The 21,465-nt window shown below is 38.0% G+C and overlaps 1 long non-coding RNA gene across 1 annotated transcript; it reads left to right on the top strand.

The window, feature by feature from the left end:
• Nucleotides 1–5,006: 5,006 nt before the first annotated feature.
• On the top strand, nt 5,007–21,236 carry LOC142107569 (uncharacterized). Its single transcript, XR_012679979.1, has 4 exons — nt 5,007–5,074; nt 19,853–19,920; nt 20,799–20,836; nt 21,196–21,236. It is a non-coding gene; the product is annotated as an uncharacterized LOC142107569 (long non-coding RNA).
• The last annotated feature ends 229 nt before the right edge of the window (nt 21,237–21,465 follow it).

Genomic DNA, 21,465 nt, shown 5'->3' with positions numbered 1-21,465 from the left:
CATCTCCCATCAGTCTAAATCACTTATTATTTAAGGGCTTTTTTACAAAATAAATCGGTATGTGGGAACCTTATTACATTTATACACCTAACTTACTCCTATTAGGATTGACCTAATAACCATTTGTTTGCCAAACAGAGCATCTACTCTCTATACTACAGTCTTCCTCCAATGGGTTTGCTGATCAATGGATGCACAGATAGTTACAACATATATTTTTAGAATAAAAAAAACATTAATTTCAATACATGATCTTTTTCAAGATATATCCCTTTTATTCTTATATTAATAAATAAGTTTAATTCTGAAGGAAACAAGGGGATAATGTGCCTAAAGCAGGGTTTCCCAAACCCAGTCCTCAGGACTCCCCAACAGTGCAGGTTTTCCATATCTCCTTGCTGGAGCACAGGTGTCTTCATTACTGACTGACACATTGTAACAGATCCACAGGTGGTCCTAATTATGTCACATGTAATCCAGAAAACCTTCACTGTTGGGGAGCCCTGAGGACTGGGTTTGGGAAACCCTGAGAGTATATTAACTTAATTTCTGTTTTTTGCTAATAAGGAGATGGAATCCTTCCTCTTCCATTGTTCCTGCACTTTCTTAATTCCACAGAAAGACTTGATTAAATTAATATTACATTCATGTTTCTGTTTACAATGTGCTGACAATGAGTGCAACATATATTCTTTCTTTATATTTCTGAGGTGTTCAGCCCATTTTTCCTTCAACTTTCTACAAGTTCTTCCAATATATTGTTTTTGACACATACATTTCAATCACATACACATACATTTTAGAGTTGTATGTGATAAACTCATTTTCTGGGAATACCAAGCGCTGTAGACTAAAGTATAATTAATGAAACTCTATTCTTCTTGCATTGTATAATGTACCAATAGCGCAGAGTACACTTTATTTGTTTTTTGGATATTTTGCAATATTGGTTAAATTGGATGTTAACCTAAGGCAGGGGTCAGGGAAATTTTTTACCTTTTACCCCAAAATATATTTAGACACGCCGACGTTACCCCCTTGATTTGAAAGGAAAAAAATCATATATTATTGATTATTGGAATTTAAAATTGTATTGAATCTATTCAAAATTTCTTTGAAAGCTTCAACTTCAAAACTTCAGGTTTTGGAGAAATGATGTTGCTTCATTTTTGATACGAGAGCATCAATAGTGGGGCATTTTGTTGTCAGAGCAATTTGGATACAGTCTTCAGCGTCCAATCGATTTCTCTGCTTTGTTTTTATGTTCGTTAGAGTGGAAAATCCTTGTTAGCAAAGGTAGGTTGTTGCAAAAGGCAGCAACTTTTTGACTGCCTCCTCATGTGCAATTTTGATGCCTTTGCAGCTGTTGACATCCAAAAATATAACAGATCTGCTTTGTTTTCAAATGCAATACGTGCTTCATTATTGCATCAAAGCTCAAGAAGTGCCTCTGCCAACCCTTGAGGCTCTTCTGGTACAACAGCAATTTCACATTTAAAGGGGTCTACAATCCAACTGACAGCATGTGAATTGGCAGCATTACCCACAGGAATTTAATTTTTACCCCATTTGGGGTAATTTACCCCTGTTCCCTGACCACTGACCTAAGGGGTATATCCATGCAATTGTGGGTAGCGCATAGGGAATCTAAAACATTTTTTAATTGATTATAGTATCCTACTCCTACACAATCTACACAATCTGTATGAAAACTTGAAATACATAAGTGGCAATAATGTATCAACTTTGAACTAGCTTTTATGAGCTATCTTCATTGCGAAATACTGCTTTACTTTCTTCTTTGGAAAACCCCTGTTTATGGCATGTTCATTCAAAGCACAACACGGCTCCTCTGCCAACATGTACATGGAAGGACTCTGACTCTCTCCTAAGGAATGATACCAGCTGATTGTCTGGTAGTCATAACCATTTACTGTACGTCTCCCACACAGAGAGATTTTTTAAAGCGAAGACTGACATACAGGAAGACATGACTGAAAATCAAACTCATGGTTAACAAGTATAAAAGTTGCTGTTTAAAATAACCCAAAAGAGGGAAAAAAGTGAAGACAAAATATTGATATTAAGTGACTAAAAAGAAAAAATAGTTAAATAACCATAAATAAGGTCAGAATAGTGCTAATAAAACATAATCTTTATACCTGTACATAAAGATCTTTAATGTACTGCATACAATTAATATTGAATATAAAAACCATACCTTTGTTCCCCATTTTCATTGCAGATATCTGGTCTGCTAGTCTGCAGATATCCTACTGTCTCCAAAGAAAATGTTAATATATCTTTTCACAGAGCATTTTAGTTTGTGAAACTGTGCCTACTTGTCAGCAGCCTAATTACCTGTGGTTCAGTTAACTTGTGTAACCCCCTGTCACTGTGTGTAGTATGGGGTGCAAAGGGTACACAGTGCACCTCCTCCTCAAGCCCTGGCTAGCTGATGGGCATGGGTGTAAGTGATCAGGGGGTCCCTGCACATGCAGGTGATTCTTTGTAGTTAATGGGACACAGGTAATGTCACTTTGTGGTGCAGTGTAATAAAAGTCACAATAATTTGGGCGCCAGACCATCTCTATCACAAACTGAACTCTTTATTTACACTCCTCTTCCTCCAGCACGGTAATCATAATGGTTGCAGCAATAAAGAAAAATATATACATCTCCTTACTCTCTCCAGCACAGTTCTTAATGAGCAATACGAATATGGTTGCAAATATATCTCATTACTCCTCCTGCACAGTTCTTAATGTTATCCAGATGTTATATAACATAAATCACATGTATCTTACACTCTATATGTCACTGCAGATCACCCTCCTCTGCAGGGGAACTCACATGGATGCTAACAGGCAGGCAGCTTCTCCTCCATGCAGTTCTGACACTGTTGAAGTGTAAAGTGCCTTCTCACATTTGCCAGCTGATCTCCCCAGTTGGCAAGTATGGTGTAACAATGCTGCACTTATACATTACTAATACACAAAATAGAATTTGCATTTGAATTTGGAATTTTGTAAGAAACAGCTGGTGCAGAAAGGACGGGATATCTGTAAAATAAGAACACAGGACAGAACTAGTACATCAGCCAATAAGGATATATTTTGAGCCAAACGGATGTTTTAATTCTGATTTTTTATTTAAAAACGCACGTAAATTGGATTTGAATATACTTGTTCTGATGAATTCAGGTGTCTATGTGAAATATACATTTGCAAAAGAAAGCACAGAAATAAAAATAACTATTGAATTAATGTTGCAATGTTAATAATATTAGCATTAACCGTTAAAAACAATAAAAAAAAAAATACAATTTTTACAGTTGCGCCTATTAGAAAACACATGTTATAGCATGCAGACGAGACTGTCAACATTAGTACTCATGACTTAGACTACCATGTAGCTGGAGCTAGAGGTATGGCAGAAAAACAATTAATTTTGAGATGCCTAAAGCATGAATTGAACGTGGCTGCAAGAGCTCAAATTTGGCACGCCCTTACTGCACATTGACATAGGGCGAACGCCCCTTTCCACATTGGTTCAATTCGAGAAATTGTAGGCTGTAATAAGTGTCCTTTGCGTACCTAGATGCATTGAACATTGCTGTATTCACTGGCGTATGACCCAGTTCTGGGCATGTGCAGAGTGATTTTGCGTACGATATGCACAAAATCTGAAGAAATGTGCCTTGATGCACTTTGAAAATAGATGTGCCAGTTACCCTTAAAATTATAAACCTGTAATGTGAAAGATGGAGGATACAGGTGGATTTTGGTGGGCGGTGGGGGTTGTTCCTCCAAAATGAGACAGTTAGGAGGTACTAACTACCCTTACACTGACTTGTATATGTAAACAAACAGAGGGACGTATTTAGCTAGGTGTATAAGACTAGGGGGCTACCAATTATGAGAATGAGGCTGCTAGAGACAAAGACCACAAATAGGTATTCAATGAGATATTTATATTTCATAACAAGAGATCCAGCATTATCTGAAGTGATTGACACAACAGATGTTATATGAAATGAAACTGAAACTTGAAAAGTTATAAAAGACAGTGGCATCTGTAAAACAGCCGCACTCCAGCTTCTTCTGTCACTCGGTAAGAGCACACTAGAAGTCAACTGAATTTGGGGAAATCAGTTAATGTGACCTTCTGCCAGAAAGGATATATTTTGAGTCAAATTGATATTTTGAGAACAGATGTAATAATGATTCTCAAAAGTGTAAACATCTAATCCAAAAGATGGACAATGTGAGAGATGGAGACACGGGTGGATTTCGTTGGATAGTGGAGGTTGTCCCTCCAAAAGGGCTACAGCTAAGAGGTACTAACTATTGTAATTTGACCTATAAAATCTGTCACAGTTCACAGGGCCTGTCAGTGCTGGTATAACAGCATATTGTCACTTACACTGACTGCTATGTATAGACAAACAGGGAGGGGGCAGAGAGGATACTTGCTGAGTTTCTGAAGCTAAAATATATCAGAGTTCAAAGCGTTCCTATTTATGTTGTAATTATATGCAACCTACAGTTGCAGATTTATCATATCACTGAAAAATAAGATAGTGGGCACTACAATGTTCCTTGGAGATGTTTATTAAAGTTCCACCGACATTTATGTCATGATCGTTTTGTAATAAGCATTATAAACAGTCTCCTTACTGTTATAAAGCAGCATAACTTACAGTAATGCATTATATATATATATATATATATATATATATATATATATATATAAAAATACATACATATATAATATATACATATAATATATATATATAAATATATATATATATATATATATATATATATATATATATATATATATATATATATATAAATATAATATATATACATATATATATATATATATATATAGCAACAGAAGTCTTGTTGGGGCATGTGTTTTCTTGAAGACTTTCTCTGTCAGTGCAGCAATATTTCTCTGACCACCTTTCTTGAACTACTCTTTGTAAATTATGTGTTTTAGTCTGTGGCTGAAGGAAGCATATTGCTAAAGTGAAAACTGAATCGGTGATAAACCCTCACAATCCGAGGTACAGTAATCTCCATATCTCATGTTTATTTTTAAAGATATTTTGAAAATCAGTCACCAATACAACAGTGCTGCATTTTTAGACAGTGACAAATGTTTAAATGAGGGGTCATTCTGTGAAGCTATATATAGGGGTCTATTTATTATTGGTGGCTAGTGGGCAACAGCAAGCATCATTTTGTATCACTGCATATACTTGAGACGGTATTAGTTTTTTAAGACCGGAAGTGAAAAGCAAAGTCAGATGTATCACTAGCGAGAGAAGGCTTTAATTAATATGTTATTTGTTATGATGCACTTTCAGTAATTTGGTTAGAACCTGTGCTGTTCTAAAACTGTCACAACTGATACTGATGAGGTTTAGTATGAGACGAGACATCCTCTATTAGTAATATTAAAGTAATTTCATCGTTTTCCAATAAGCATTGTCTATGCGATTTGTATGGTTCCAAAGCACAAGCAATTTATTTAGCAAAAGCAAAAGTTTAGCAGTTCAATAAATAAGTACAGTACAGCCGATACCTGAGACATACATACATGCGCAGCACTCTCTGCTGGATTCAGCTAGACAGTTCTCCAGTCCAGAAGACTGTGGTCAGTGTGACTGTTTAGCTGGTTCCAGGGAGCTGTATATATACATTTAGTGATACAGTGAAGACCTTAAAGGTGACTTGGCCAGTTTCCATAGGTTCAGGCTCCAGGAAGGTCCAGTGTAAAGCAGTCCATAGGTCAGTTCAAACAACCCCCTCCAAGGGTGGGGGTCAACATTCCAAGGGTGGAGGTCTGCTCTCCAGATGATGCATACTTAGTTTTCCCACCACGAACTGGTTCAAAGTGGACTATTAGCATTACACAGACAATATCATTCCAATCATTTATACCCTATCATCGATAACTAACGCACGCAATGTGCGATCCTTTCGGCGAATGAACCGGACAACTGCGGATAAATAGGGGATTAGAATGATAACAAACATGACAAGCTTCCCGTGATCTGAACTTAAAATATCACTTAAGTGTACATATAACCTTATAATATATAAATATAAACCAAATAACATCTGCTCATAAACAATTGTGGAATGGAACCATGATTAATATGAAATATATATATATATATATATATATATATATAAATGTATGTGAAAGTGCGAGTGTATACGTGCGTGCTTTATCGTGCGATTGTGCAAGGACACATAACATGTGGCGTACTGATCGCAATCACACGGTAAAACAATATTAATCAATATACTTTCTTTCATCCAATTATACGACTTTGACAGTAAATTACGGCATTTTGCAGTGTACCTGTTTAGCTTATTCGGCTTTTAGAGTACATGGCCATTTAAAGGTTCGGAAAAATGTCTTTTCTCTTATATGGTAAGAAGTCACATTATTACTGTGGGGCTTATAGCCATTATTATTGTGCAGTCATTGAAAACTATGTCGAATTTAGATAGTCGTTTAAATGACTACCACCGAATCAAAGCTATATATGATTAAATAAATTGCAGTGTTCAATTATATTAATTTAAAAAAGTGATACAATATATAACTGCTTTGTCAGTCACATAGATCATATCCTATGGTCAACCACATTACTCCCATGGCCAAACACTTTGTTTAGATTTCATGTCCAGACACTGCAGACTTCACCGTAATGTGACAATTCACTGCAGCCAGCCTCTCCCATTAGTAAACAAAATTAGATGCTCGGGTTCGGCTTCTTGAAAACCAAGTCCACCCGAACATTGGAGATCCAAGTAGCGAGCTGAGCCGGCTCGGTACTTTCGCGAGCCCTCAGAACTGAAAATGAGGCAAAGCGTCAATGTTGTGCCATCACGAGTTTTGGATTCTATAAGTACCACCCTCTACGGAGATCCAGCACCAATTCACAGAGAGATACAGAAGGAGTAGCAGGGTTGTTGTCAGTCTCCACTGCAGTTGGGCAACATAATATCTAAAACAGAGAAAGGAGGGGTGGCAGTTTTCTTAAAAGCCTCCACTGACATTCTACTGAGTTATAGCTCACACAGAAACAGGAGAATTGTCAGTGTTCTTCAAAATCTGCAGTCACATTGTACTGTGTTATTATAGCTCACACAGAAACAGGAGATGTGCCAGTGTTGTTGCCAGTCTACATGCCATTGCTCCATTGAAAATTGTCATTGCTGAGATAGAAATAATAGGACTGGCAGTGTTCTTAAAAATCTGCAGTCACATTGTACTGTGTTATTATAGCTCACACAGAAACAGGAGAAGTGACAGTGTTCTTGCCAGACTATAGTCTATGTGCCATTTCTCATTGTTAGTGGTGAAATAGAAAAAATAGGGCTGGTAGTGTTCTTAAAAGTCTCCAGTGACATTGTACTGTGTCATCAAAATAGATTCACAGCAGTACACAGAAGATCAGGAGCACCAGCAGCTGCTGGCACCAGTCATGATGATAGTAATCCATCTACGTCATCTGCTAAAGCCTATGTTAAAGTGCATAGTGTTTTAAGTCAAGGAAACAAAAATGTAAAAATAAACCTTTTACCTTGGTAAATAAAAAAAGACCTGTAATCCAGGCAAAGTTATCTGCAGAAAAAAATAAAATTGCCAACATGCCATTCTACACACGCAGTGGCAAGGAAAGAAACAGGCCTTCGACTTTCTCTATGAGTGCTAGTTCTGCTACTGTCATTGAGGCATCTTCTTGTAAGGTCAGTCATGTTCAGATTCAGAAATGACACAAATCCCTGAGTAGAGTTTATCCACAAATGCTATGTGTAAGCTTGACCTTTCTGATACTGTACCCATAAAGAAGCCTCCTTTCAGCATTTCTGCAGATGTGTGGATGAACAGCCCACGTGTAACCAGTGATACACAAATTGAGGATGCCACTTTGGAATTGCAACAGGATGAGGACGATAATTGTGTAGCTGACAACGGCACTAATGAGGATGTTGATGAGGATTATGCTGTTTGTGTAAGTCCTGCAATGGAAGAAGTTCTTGCACGTGATAAAAAGAAGGCCATTGTCATGCCTGTACATAAGACCAAAATATCCACTTCTCATGTGTGGAATTATTGTTACCCAAATCGAGTTGTCTAGTCATTTGTAGCGTTTGTAAAGCCACAGGCAGTAGTGGTAGGGCCCTCATCCATCTACGAACCTCATCCATGTTACGCCATTAGAAGCGAGTTCATGGCAAGCTATTGGGAAAATATGAACAAGCAGTCCAGCATCTGCTAGGTCCCTTCTCTCAGCTACCTGGCACCTGCAATCTACACCATCAACACCTTCCTCATCAATATCCTCACTAGCGATCAGAGTTAGTCTTGCATCCGGGTTGCTAAGGCTAGATGACTCCTCCACTGTCCTGGATTCCTCAGAAGAATTCTTGAGTGTTAGTCCCACTGCTGCAGCTGGGGGTGGGTCTTAATTCCAGAAGCAGACTAAGAAGAAGACTACTAGAAGAAGACTACTAGTAGTTTGCAACAATTGACTGTTAAACAATTCTTTGCAAGAGGAAGCAAGTGTGAAAGCTGTCACCCAGTCACAAAGCAGATCACAGACGCTATGCTAGTATTAGATCTGCGTCCAATATCCACTATTAATGCAGCTGGTTTTATACAGTTAATCGAGATCTTGTGTCTCCGTTACCAAATTCCATCACAACACCATTTTTCTAGAAAATCTATTCCTCACCTCTACCAGAAGGTGAGTAAAAATGTAATTATTGGGATACAAAATGCCATTCTACCCACTGTACACTTAACCACAGATATGTGGACAAGCGGAACTAGGCAAATTAAAGATTATATGAATGTGACAGCCCACTGGGTTGGTGATTCACCTCTACCAGCAGGAACAGCAGCAACATGTACCGTCACGTTTTCCAGAGACAGGCTACTCTGTGTATCACCAACTTCACTAAGAGGCATACAGCTCACAATCTGTTACAAAAACTAAGGGATATCATTGCAACATGGCTTATCCCACTTGGACTCTCCTCAGGACATGTCATTTCTGATAACGCCACCAATATTGTAAGAGCATTACAGCTGGGTGAATTCAATCACATTTCCTGTTTTGCGCACACAATAAACTTGGTGGTGCAGAGCTTTTTAAAAAATGACAGGGACGTGCAGGAGATGCTGTCTGGGGCCTGTAAAATATCTGGACATTTCCGGCATTCGGCAACAGCTCCTCCTTCAGTTTCTCAGTCAACTGCTGTTAGGAAAAAACTTAGCTTTCCCAAGAGACCCAGGGATGATGCAGGTGACTCAGCACAACATTTTGACATTTGGTCTGGTCTAAAAGAATTGACCAAAAAACGTGACACCTCTGCCGTAACTCCACCTGATCCTACTATCAAAATCGAAAGGAAGCTGGAGGATTATTTTACCGACAGCATAGAAATAGACACATCAGACAGCCCCTTTACCTACTAGGAGGAAAAAAAGGGAATTTGTAGACCCATGTACTAATTCGCTTTGCACTACCTAAGCTGCCCCCCTCCAGCGTGTACTCGGAAAGAGTTTTCAGAACAGCCGGGAACCCTGTCAGCGATTGGCGTAGGTATCTACTTCCTCAAAATGTGGAAAATATGATGTTCATCAAAATGAACTATAATTTCCATGAGAAAGCCCTTTCCCGCCAATTACATCAAAGTACAGAGACTTCTGTAATGATGGATTCCAGCGGGGATGAATTAATATTGTGTGAGGATGATACAGTGAGGATGAGGCTGAAGATGATGACAACAACATCTTGCCACAGTAGAGTTTATTAACAGCACTGTTGGGTTAGGTGCCTTAAGGCCATTGTTAGCTTGTTTTGTGGGGGCCCAAACAGCCACAAAAGCTGCACTCTTTGTCGCTGAAGTGCTTGGGTTGTTAAAGTGTGCATGTCCTTTTTAAGATCCAACATAAAGGTGGGTGGGAGGGCCCAAGGACAATCCTATCTTGCACCACTTTTCCTTTCAGCTATCACTGAGTGCCAATGTTACCTAGATGTTTTAGTAACAAAGAACAATGTTGCTTGCAGAAGTAATGTAAACATGAATGTCTAAATAGACATGTATATGTATTACTCAAACTTTCTACTTTGCTGCTGTTTCATCAGTATTGCACAAAGTGATTTTAATCTGCACTTTTTGTAAAAGGTACCTAGCTATATTTAATTTTTTGGGGGATTGGGGCAGATTCTAACCTCAGTGATGATCTTGTTTTTGCTGTGATGTCAATGGCTCTTTTTAGTGCGTTGTCTTGAACAAGATCTGATATAATCATGTCAGAATGATTCAGCCAATTTTTGGACAACTGTCAAATTTACCCTTCTGAAGTTTACTTTCAATAATCCTTTCAATTGCTTCTCTCTCGTCTGTTTGACCACATACTGTGTTTTTCACTGGGTTCACCATCTCCAACTGTGTTATAGGAGTGCTCTTGGTGACCACTATCTCCTCTTCTTCATCTTCCAAAGCTTTGTCTGCAGGGGCCGGTGAAACACCCATTTGTTTTCTCAGGTCTCTTAGCTGCTTTTTAAACTGGACATATTTATCATCCTGCCTAAGGGCCTCCTCAGTATTAATCTCAGGGTCAATCTCCAAAAAGCTAGGCTTTTTCAAGCTTGTTAAATTGGCCCAGACTGCAGTCCCCATTGACAATTCTGGGGACTGCGGGTTAATGCGAAACTTAGCTTAAAGCAGGAGATTTCTACGATATCTACTGCATTAGCCTTTTGATAAATAAACATTTTACTAAAAAATGCCTAAAAGAAGTTCCCCATGGTTTCAGGCTTAATAAATAGGCCCCAGTAAGAGGCACAGTTATCTCCAAAATATTTATTTTAAGGATAAATTGACAATCATTTACTAATATACCATTTTTGTGGAATAGACAAATGAGGAAGTGCTCAGTGATTTTGTGTAGTTATATTATTATTTTATATAAATATATAGATCATCTCCTCAGGGTAGGAACACACTGCATGTGTGCTTAGTTGAACTTTTATGGGGCACATATTTATACTAGTCAAACTGGTGTCACGGGCACTAGGAGTCTTTAACCAGGATTTACCAGATGATGGACTTACCAGAGCAGTATAGGTGGTAATATGGTACTCTGGTAGCGGGGTGATCACGGAACAGGAGACAGCAGGTGGTAAGAGAATGCTCGAGGAAAGTCTATGACTAGCAGCACTGGTAATAGGTAGATAATTGTACATGAGGAACTGGATGGACAAGGGAACGTGAGGGTAGTCAGTGGTCTGCGTATAGCAAGTTGTACCACTGCTATAGTGAGGAGGAATGTCCAGGAGTAACGAGGAGGTGATGAGAGTCAGTGGTCTGCGTATAGCAAGTTGTACCGCTGTCTGGGTGAAGGACTGGAATCCAGGTGAAGGTATCCGGGGAGTCAGTGGTCTGCGTTAGCAAGTTGTACCACTGCTATGTGAAAGGATACTGGAAACAGGTGACTCTGGAAACAGGGAACAGTGGTCTGCCTCTAGCAAGTTGTACCACTGAAATATATATGTGAGGGGGAGCACGGGGAGATGAATGCAATGCAGAGTATACATGGGCACACTAAACTTGATCTCACGATGATATGCACAAAATAATAATAACTGAGCAGCACTGCAGAAATATACAAAGTCACAAGAACTATCCAGGCTACAGGGTAACACAGTCAAATGATAGCAAATAGTCTCAGTGGATAGGAAACTCCAGAGGAGAACAACTCAGTCCAGCTAGATATGCAATACACCAGCACAGTCAATGAGAAGTATGCATACCGTGGTTCAGAAGAGCAGGCTGTCAGAGAGAGGTGCAGGGATACCTGAACGGTTGGAGGCCGGCAGGATACGAAGTCCCAGGAGGGTGGAAGCGGTAACCAAGTAGGTGCAGCGCACAGTAGGTAGACCAGCAAAGATGTAAACAATACTCAGGAAGCAGTAGTATATAGAACTGGACACCTGGAGAACACGGGAGAGTTGAGGCGGTCTAGCTGAGATGAAAGCAGCGGAGCGTTGATCCAATGCAGACAGGCGAGATGACACAAGCAGGAACACTGTAGAACACGGAGACAGCGGATCGGCTGGCTGCAGACACGATGAGCACTGGAGAGTTGCGATGAGCAGGATACTGCAGAAACCCGGAGGCAGCGGATAGGAATCAGCTGAGCAGTCACGATGAAACACGGGAGAGTTGAGGTGAGCAGGATACTGTAGAAGCACGGAGGCAGCGGATAGGAATCAGCTGGTGCAGTCACGATGAAACACAGGAGAGTTGAAGTGGTTTGGAAACTGTAGAAGCACGGAGGCAGCGGATAGGAATCAGCTGGTTCAGTCACGATGAAACACAGGAGAGTTGAAGTGCTTTGGAAACTGTAGAAGCACGGAGGCAGCGGATAGGAATCAGCTGGTGCAGTCACGATGAAACACAGGAGAGTTGAAGTGGTTAGGAAACCACAAACGAACAACAGGAATCAGCAGGAGCTGAATACACGAGGAAACACAGGAACACCTTCAGAGGCTCATGGGGAATGAGACTCCAAGATCAGGCAACCAGGTAATGATCACTGGTGGTTTAAATAGGGAGGGTTGCCTGATCATCCAATCAATAAAAAGCAACAGGTACTGAAGGTTTGAAAGGGCTGCACATGCGCAGACCCTCAGGATGGTGGACGGCCACGGTTCCTAAACACACAAGAAGTAGCACTCACTGTCCGGTGAGTGACAACTGGTAAATAAACCCAAAACATTTCAGTCGTAAATGGTTACATTAGATAATATTCCAGTCATGTCTTTATTTTTGTGTTTAAAAAGAGTCTTGTAAATATACAGATAGACATTTAATTTCTCTTTTTAAAAACTTCTTAAGAGACATGAAAGCCAGTGTGGTCCTACAACACACTTAAAACATAAGGAAAATATTTGCTCAACCTTCAAGTAGGGAAGAAACAATGTAAATTTCACAACAAGTTCTAAAGTAATAGGAAGTCCAACTTCCTTTCACTTTAGAACAACCATTTTCTTTAAACTGAAATTTTCCATCCTAAATTAATGCTTGGTTTAGCCTTATTCATGCCTTAAATTATTTGTTTTTATTTATTATTTATTTCACTATTTTTTAGTGAGATAGTTTCAATTTTCAAATCTTTACTTGTTTTATACTTTTCAAATAATTTTTATAGAAAAGCTTAAGTTATTTTTATATACATTTACTTTATTATTAAATAACTATTATGAATGCTCATTATGTACTTTCATCAAGTGCTCAATAACAGGGGCAGACCTTTTTGCATGCAATTTGACTTTACCCTTGTGGCAACATTGATTGAATAGTTTGTCAAATGGCTGTACAGCCGCAAAATGCTTAGCATGGCAAAATTCACAAATATTGTTCATGGGTCCAGAGTTATGAGTATTAATATTTGTTTCATCGAAGTTACCGACATCAAGAATGGCGTGGCATCGTGATCTCTGACTTTGTAGGCGTTGATGTGATATTACCTCTGTCCTGTTTGCTCTTCGATTGTGAATCTAAAGCAAATGTGTGTGTTTATTTTCTAACAACCAGCAAAAAATACTTTGTGTTTCTTGCGTTGCCATCAATCCACTTTCTAAAACAGCAAAAAGCAGGATTCTACCCCTGGGACTTTAGATTGTATGTGGAGGACGAGTCTCACTTGTGCCTAGCATTGAAGGGGTTAAAGACAATTCCAATTTGTGCATACGTCTAGCAAGCATTTTTTTTTTTGGGAATAGCAGATAGCAGGAGAAATGCAATTGTTAGGTTACCTCCATGAGAGATACAGGTGATTGAAATATGCTTTACAAGGAAACAGGAAATGGCTAAGCATGGATATCCATAGACACAGAGAAAGCAGGTAGTGATTCAGGGAAAAAAAACATAAGCAGGCTCAGGAACATCAATGACCAGCAAAGGATACTGGAATAGGCGGGCATATATAAGACACAGTCAGGGCCTTATCTGTGAGGAGTTTCTATGTTCCCCCTGTGTTTGCATGGGTTTCCTCTGGGTGCTCTGGTTTCCTCCCACACTCTAAAAACATACTGGTAGGATAATTGGCTGCTAACAAATTGACCCTAGTATGTGTGTCTGTCTGTCTGTGTGTCTGTCTGTCTGTGTGTCTGTGTGTCTGTCTGTGTTAGGGAATTTAGACTTTAAGCCCCAATGGGGCAGGAACTGATCTGAGTGAGTTCTCAGTACAACGCTGCGGAATTAGTGGCGCTATATAAATAAATGGTGATGATGATGATGAGGTGTGGATGATTAACTAGCTATGCTAGTTAACCCCTGATAGTGGGAAAGGCAGAACAGCAGCACCTCTGGAAGATCACAGGTACTGCAGGTTAATATACACACAGAGACACAAGGCAGATCATAACATACTGTATGTGTGTGGTCAAAATGGACATTTATTCTTTCACCCGGTGTTCTCCCCATGCAGTGATATAGGTCTATGTTGCAAGCATAAAACTTACTGTTGTCTAGGTTACACAACAACATTTGTGAAAAGTATCTGGAAAAAACTTCCTGAAAATGGTGTAGACAATGATTTGAAGATGCAAATGTAAAATTACTTTTACTATGAACCAAAGGTTAAGCCACACCTAGTCTTACCCAGATAAATGAATGCAAACACTCTAAGTCAGACTGTTCCAGCTGTAAGACGTCGATTAAACATAGTAAGTATCTGTTATTTAAATATTAATACATTTCCACTAAAATTACGTTTTCTTTAATGATATATTCATTTGTTTTAAATCTACAACAATTGCATTTGTTATATAATTACAATTTCAAGCCCTGATATGATAGGCTATGGACTGTTGTAGTTGTTTTGTCATTGTTCTTAAAAACAAGTTACATCAATATTTTTAAAATATATAAATCAGTTCCTAATATAGATGTTTACAATATATTTGTGTTGTTACATTATCCTTTTTCTCACAGTCAATACTTTTTAAATATCTGTATAGAACAGGTTTTATATCAGGGTTTCTCAGTTGTTTTTCTAACCTATGCATTCATCCATTTCCAGGGATTATGTCACACCAAGTTACATGTATATGTGCGTACCAGAAAATAAATAAAAAACTGCTTATCTGTACATGTTCTTGTTGGCACAGCACTGCTTGTCCTGTTCACTCCATGACCGGCTAGAAAACAAAAATAGGAAAACCCACATAGTGTAATAATTTTTTATATAAAACCAGGTGTATTGTATGAATTTCACACACACAATAAATTAAAATTCATATGCTTCATCCTACTGATGAAGTCTATTACACGAAACCTGTTGAGTCTTTCATCATCATCATCATCATCATCATCACCATTTATTTATATTGCGCCACTAATTCTGCAGCACTGTACAGAGAACTAATTCACATCAGTCCCTGCCCCATTGGAGCTTACAGTTTAAATTACCTAACATACACACAGAGAGACAGACAGAGATGGAGAGAGAGACAAGGGTCAATTTTGATAGCAGCCAATTAACCTACTAGTATGTTTTTGGAGTCTTTGTTTCCTGGTCCTACTGAGTGGTAACCGTGAACTGTGACATCTGGTGATTTTGTATCTGGACTACAGATAGGCATATGAATTTTGATTTATTGGGAGTGTGAAATGTATACGGATTTTCAATTAGTCTCTTATTTCCCATTAAGAGAAATTTTTCGGGCCAGGAACCTAAGTTCTAATGTTTTACCTTTATTGCACCTTATTACTCCATTATGCATTGTTTGTTTCTTGACATTTTGTATATTACACTGCACACTACATATATAAATATTTTTTTTATTACTTGGTGTTCATGACTACCAAAGACAATCTTTTGACAATAAAAATTATCCCTGCAGCAGCTTGGCATTACAGCACTGGTACTACAAGGCAAACTGTTTAAAAATTTCCAAAAAATGATTTTTAAAAAGTCTAAAAGGATGACAAAATTGGAATGCACGAATGGCACAATGTGAAACCGTATCCTTTTAGCACTTTCTACATCTGTACCCACATACAAAGATGTTTTCATTAATTTGTGACTTTGAGTTCTGAAGACCAAATTTAGCAATACAAATGCCACTTTTGTGAACTAAACCCAATGGCTGTCTTACAATAGTGAGATCTTTTGTACTGCATTATGTGCAGGGACAGTTTTAGATATAATGTTGAATGCTGGTCCAAGGCCATGACCTTCTTACTCCATATTTCAGATTCTCTTTATTAACTTATGTATGTATTTATTTTTTCATTTATTTGTAGTGGAAGTCCATGAAGACTCTGATTGATGAAAGAGTAATACAAAGCACACCCCATTCTCATTGGGGGTCTCCCTAAATGTCTGGGGGCTTTAGCTACCTCCCCTGGAGGCAGTGCAGATCAGGTCAAACTAATGACATTCAGCCTAATGCTTGCAGCTCTATCCATCCCCACTGGAAGTGGTGAGTGGGTCAGGCAAGCTAATGGTCACCAGATGGTCACCAAAACATGATATAATCTACAGGCAGTGTGGACTTTAGACAACTATTCTGTACTACATTTCCTGCATATAGCATCCAGATTCTTGTAAGTCTTCTACTCTTGTAAAAGCAGCTGTAAAAGTAGACTTTTGAACTTACTGGGAAATAACCTCCATTCACCCCACACATAGTCATTTCTTCAGAAAACAAATAAAAAGTAAAATGTCCAAAAACAATATTTTTTTTTATTTTTTTTTCATTATTATTTTAATTAAAGGTTTTAAGGTAAAGTAACTAAAAGCCAATGTACACCAAGCAACATAAGTATTATCTCCGACATAATGGGCCTGATTCATTAAGAAAAGTTAAGCAAAAAAATGAGTACGTTTTCTTACTCAAGTTTTCCGGACAAAACCATGTTGCACTTCAAGGGGTGCAAATTAGTTTATTATTTTGCTCATAAGGAAAATACTGCCTGCTTTTTCATGTAGCACACAAATACTTGATAGCTTATTTGTACACTGAAATTTAAAGTTGATCTAGGACATGCCCTACCCCAAAAACAAATCTGCCTCAAAATTTAAATTTATCTCCCCCTCCAATGCAACATGGTTTTGCCTTACTTACTTACTTTTGCTTAACTTTCCTTAATGAATGAGACCCAATGAAACTCGATCATGTAGAAGAACTGGAGGTGAACTGGATTGTATGAACCTCAACAAGACATCAGAGGTAGGGCACCTGTGTCGGGAGTGGAGGAATAATTTTCCATCCACTTAACAATGGGGGAGGACGCAGCCATAGAATATGAAGCATCTAAAGTCTCCATGCCATAACTGAAATGATTTTTAGCAACAATTTTGCGGATAGTGTGGGAGAGGGGTGTTTCCATAATTGTGCTATTGTCGCTCTAGCAACTATCAGAATATGTCCCCAAACATAGCGATGGGGTTTGGGCATTTGGTCTGGGTAGAGGTGGAAGAGTGCAAACAGGATATTATTTTCTTATAACTATGCATAGAATATTATAAATTACCTTTAGCAGTAATGTGATTATTCCTCCCCTGGTTCTCCCACTATTACCTTAAATTACTGCTAAAAGTGCTACAGTTTTAGAGTCCTCCTGGTTTAGAGTACTCCAGGCTCCCATCTCAGAGTTTCCTAGTGTTAGAGTCCTCCAACTCCATAGAATCTGATGTGACAAACCTGTGTCATCTTCACTTACACATTTTCCTGAGGCTGGTTGCCCACTGCCAGTAACACAGCATGATAAACACGATCCCATTTGTTAGGCCGGGGTAAACAGCCTTTGCTCTTGCTGTAGGGGTCAATGGAGGACAAGCAAATAGAGCAGGCCATCCCTGACCACAGACACAATCGCAAGTGAGTATGGGGTCATTGGAAACAATTAGTTCTATCCCAGTATGCGACTGCAGGCACAATTGCAAGAGAGTATGGGGTCATTGGAAACAATTGGTTCTATCCCACTACTCGATAGCAGGCACAATCGCAAGTGAATATGGGGTCATTGGAACAATTCATTCTATCCCAGTATACGACCACTGGCACAATTGTTAGTGAGTATGGAGTTGTAATGAACAAAGAGGAATTACAGTTATAAGGATTAACAAAAGACAATTGTGGGGAATAAAGCATAATGATAACTGCATTGTAAATATTGTAAATCAAATGAATCCATTTATAATTTGTGCTTCCCTGTAAGTTAAATGCAAATGGATTCAAAACAGAGCTCTTCTCTCAAATGGCCTGTGTTTATCCGGTGGCTCTGCAGACCCCAGAATTACCAGATAACATTGTCATCTTATAGGAAGCTGAGCAACTTCAAAGGCCACCTGGGGTGAGTTTTAGCCTGGCATAGAAGAGTTTTTGACATCTAGAGAGATGCTAGGTAGCCAATCCTAGCAGGAGATCTTACACAAGAAGGCCACATGATAGCTTCCTATATGTTATATAGACAAATATAATTCCATTTCCATAATACTTCTTGCAATCAATATAATTAATTATCAAACAAATATTCCTAAATAGCATGATGAAGGGCACCCCATTCGTTGAATAAAGCATACTGTTACACAGAGAAGTTGATGAAATGGGCATCAGCTCAACTAATACATGTAATATATCTGTGTTTGGTATCTGGAGATTCATAAATTGGTATTGGATTTATTCATAGTAAAACTGGGTCTGTGTGACACTACCCAGGAATGTTATGTTATATTTTAGCATTGGGAATCAAAACAGGGAAGATGTAATTGTGGTGGTAAATAGTGTCACAGGCCTCCCTGGAAGACCAACCCCTGTAGGAAGGGGAAGGGGAAAAAGTGTCTTTAAAAAGATCAGATCACTTACAAGAAAATTGTCAGTCTTTTGTGGAAATCAATCAACATTGATAAGCTCTCGATTTTCCAAGTCATTTTCCATCGGTGCACATTATACAGCTCATATGTAAGTTTATACTCAAACTTTATTCTTTTTATTTTACCTGTTCGCCGTATATTTTGTCATCTTTAATTTAATTGTTTTTATTACCTGTAAGCATTGTACTTGTATATTAAATCTAAAAATTAATAAGTGCTGTCCTTATTGCTCTAAATGAATGCAATGCCTGTTTAGAAGAGGTAAAGGTTGCTTGGCTGTATTAACCCTTTAAATACCAGTGTGGGAATTGTTAACTCTTTTAGCTACCAGAGCATAGGGTGTGCGCAATTGGGTAATTAAGTCATAGGCGTTCTACGGGTCTTATACGTAGATGTGGCAGAACTTAACTGTGTGAGAATTGTGGAAACGGTGCCTGTGCTGGGGAGGGACCAGTTAGATCTGTAACCTTGGAGAGAGGTGAGTGCGAGATTGAATTGCTAGAATCCTGTGTCTCCCCTTACAGTAACCTTCCAAGTCACAAATGCGCAGTGAGTGAGTGCAGTTTCGGACAGGTAATATATTGTGTGACTGGTTGAATATATGATAAGATATTAAATCAAGGCGCTGATAGAGGTGGCTAACTCTGATACGGGTCATTGGAAACAGTTGGTTCTATTCCACTACCCAACTGCAGGTACAATCGCAAGGGAGTATGGGGCCATTAGAGCCAATGGTTCTATCCCAATACTCATTTACATGTTTTACTAGAGATAAAAAAACACTAGGAAAACTGAGATGGTTCAAGCAGCAATTATAATAAAATTTTCAGGACTAAAGAAATGGAACATACATTAATACAGCTACCCATTTAGGAATGTATTTTTGTAGTAATAAGTTTTATTTTTTTATCTTATTTAGACAGTGGCAGATTCCGAGAGCTTTCCAATATCTGAGAAGGGAATATCACGCCACAAAAACCTTGTGAGGTATGTAAAAAATAACAATACTCTGGTTTGGAAATGATATAATATATAAATATATATATATATATATATATATATATATACACAAGTTAACCCGTGCATGATACTCATGCATTCTAGTCAAATCAAGCTACTTAAGGTGTTAAAAATGTTCTTGTCATGCATTTGGGCCATAGCCCAGGCCTCAACCACCAACCACTCCCCACTGTCACCCCCGGCAACCACTCCCAACTGTCACTTCTCCTTCAAGAAATATATATATATTTTTTTAAATCTTTATAAACACTTTTAACAATTAACAAATTAAATTAACAAATTAGAAACATCTTAGTATACCAAATTTCAGCCCTTTCTGAATTTTTTTTTCCACACACACTAAGAATTTAGTAGGTCAGTGTATAACTCCGCCCAGCAGGTGGCGCTGCAGCTTGGTTTTATTTTTTCCACACACGCAACTAGACATTTATATTATAGATATATATATATATTGCACCCGTTTATGTCTCTGTGCTGACGTGGAAGACAGGTATACTGTATTATTACTGATATGTCAAGATAGATGTAAACCTAAATTAAATTATTTGTGTCACTTCACTAAAGAAAGATACATCTTGGCACCATATCTAGAGTACAACAATACACAATAGTACAATACAGATACAATTCTCCATATACTTCTTTATCAAAGGTAGATAGAAAGTTAGTCATCGGAGATGCAATATTTACTTAACATTTGTATAGTGCAGTTATATTTAGACTTTTTATTGTGCCTAATCCATTGCATATAATATTGAGAATGCAGAAATACCATTAAACAGTAGGTCATATTGCATTTAAATATCTTTATTTTTATATTGTTTATTCTCTTGGAATATTTCTAGCGCTGAATGAGTTGCGGATCATTTGATTTCATTTGAAGGTGAGTTGACTGGTAAGTTAATAGCTGCCACTAGCTAATGAACTATACTTTACTTTAAATCTGTAAATTACTGTATAATACACAAATGTCACTTATCTTTTCTTCCACATTTATAATGAATCAACAATGATTTTATTTAATTTTTTTTTCCCTTTTTGTCTTTATATATTCATAAGTCTGGTAACTTTGCAAATCTTTACAATATCTAAAATACTAACAGATGAATAAATAATCAAGTATATTGCGATTATTCAACATTTTATATATTAATAGCAATGGAACCAAGTTGTTATTTAGATATGTTTTCATTTTATTGCATATTCATTTAAATATTATTTCTTATTTTTAAATTTATTCAGGATAATCCTAATTGTACTTGAAATCTTTCTGAAGATATGGCGCAGAAGCATCCTGGAAGAAGGTTCTATATCATGTATCATGGAACAACTGTAAATGCTGCCTATAGTATCATCAAAGAGGGATTCCGAGTCTCTGAACAAGGGATGTTGGGAAGAGGTGTCTATGTTAGTAGAAATACAAATAAGGCTCAAATCTATCCACTAAATGCAGCAGGGCAGAAAGTGGTTTTAAAGCTTTCTGTAAAGGTAGGAAAAGTGAAGAAGATTGAC

Source organism: Mixophyes fleayi, chromosome 11 (genome assembly GCF_038048845.1).
Source record: "Mixophyes fleayi isolate aMixFle1 chromosome 11, aMixFle1.hap1, whole genome shotgun sequence".
NCBI lineage: Eukaryota > Metazoa > Chordata > Amphibia > Anura > Limnodynastidae > Mixophyes > Mixophyes fleayi.
The sequence above is the reverse complement of the archived record's forward strand: the minus strand, read 5'-3'. Positions and strand labels throughout refer to the sequence as shown.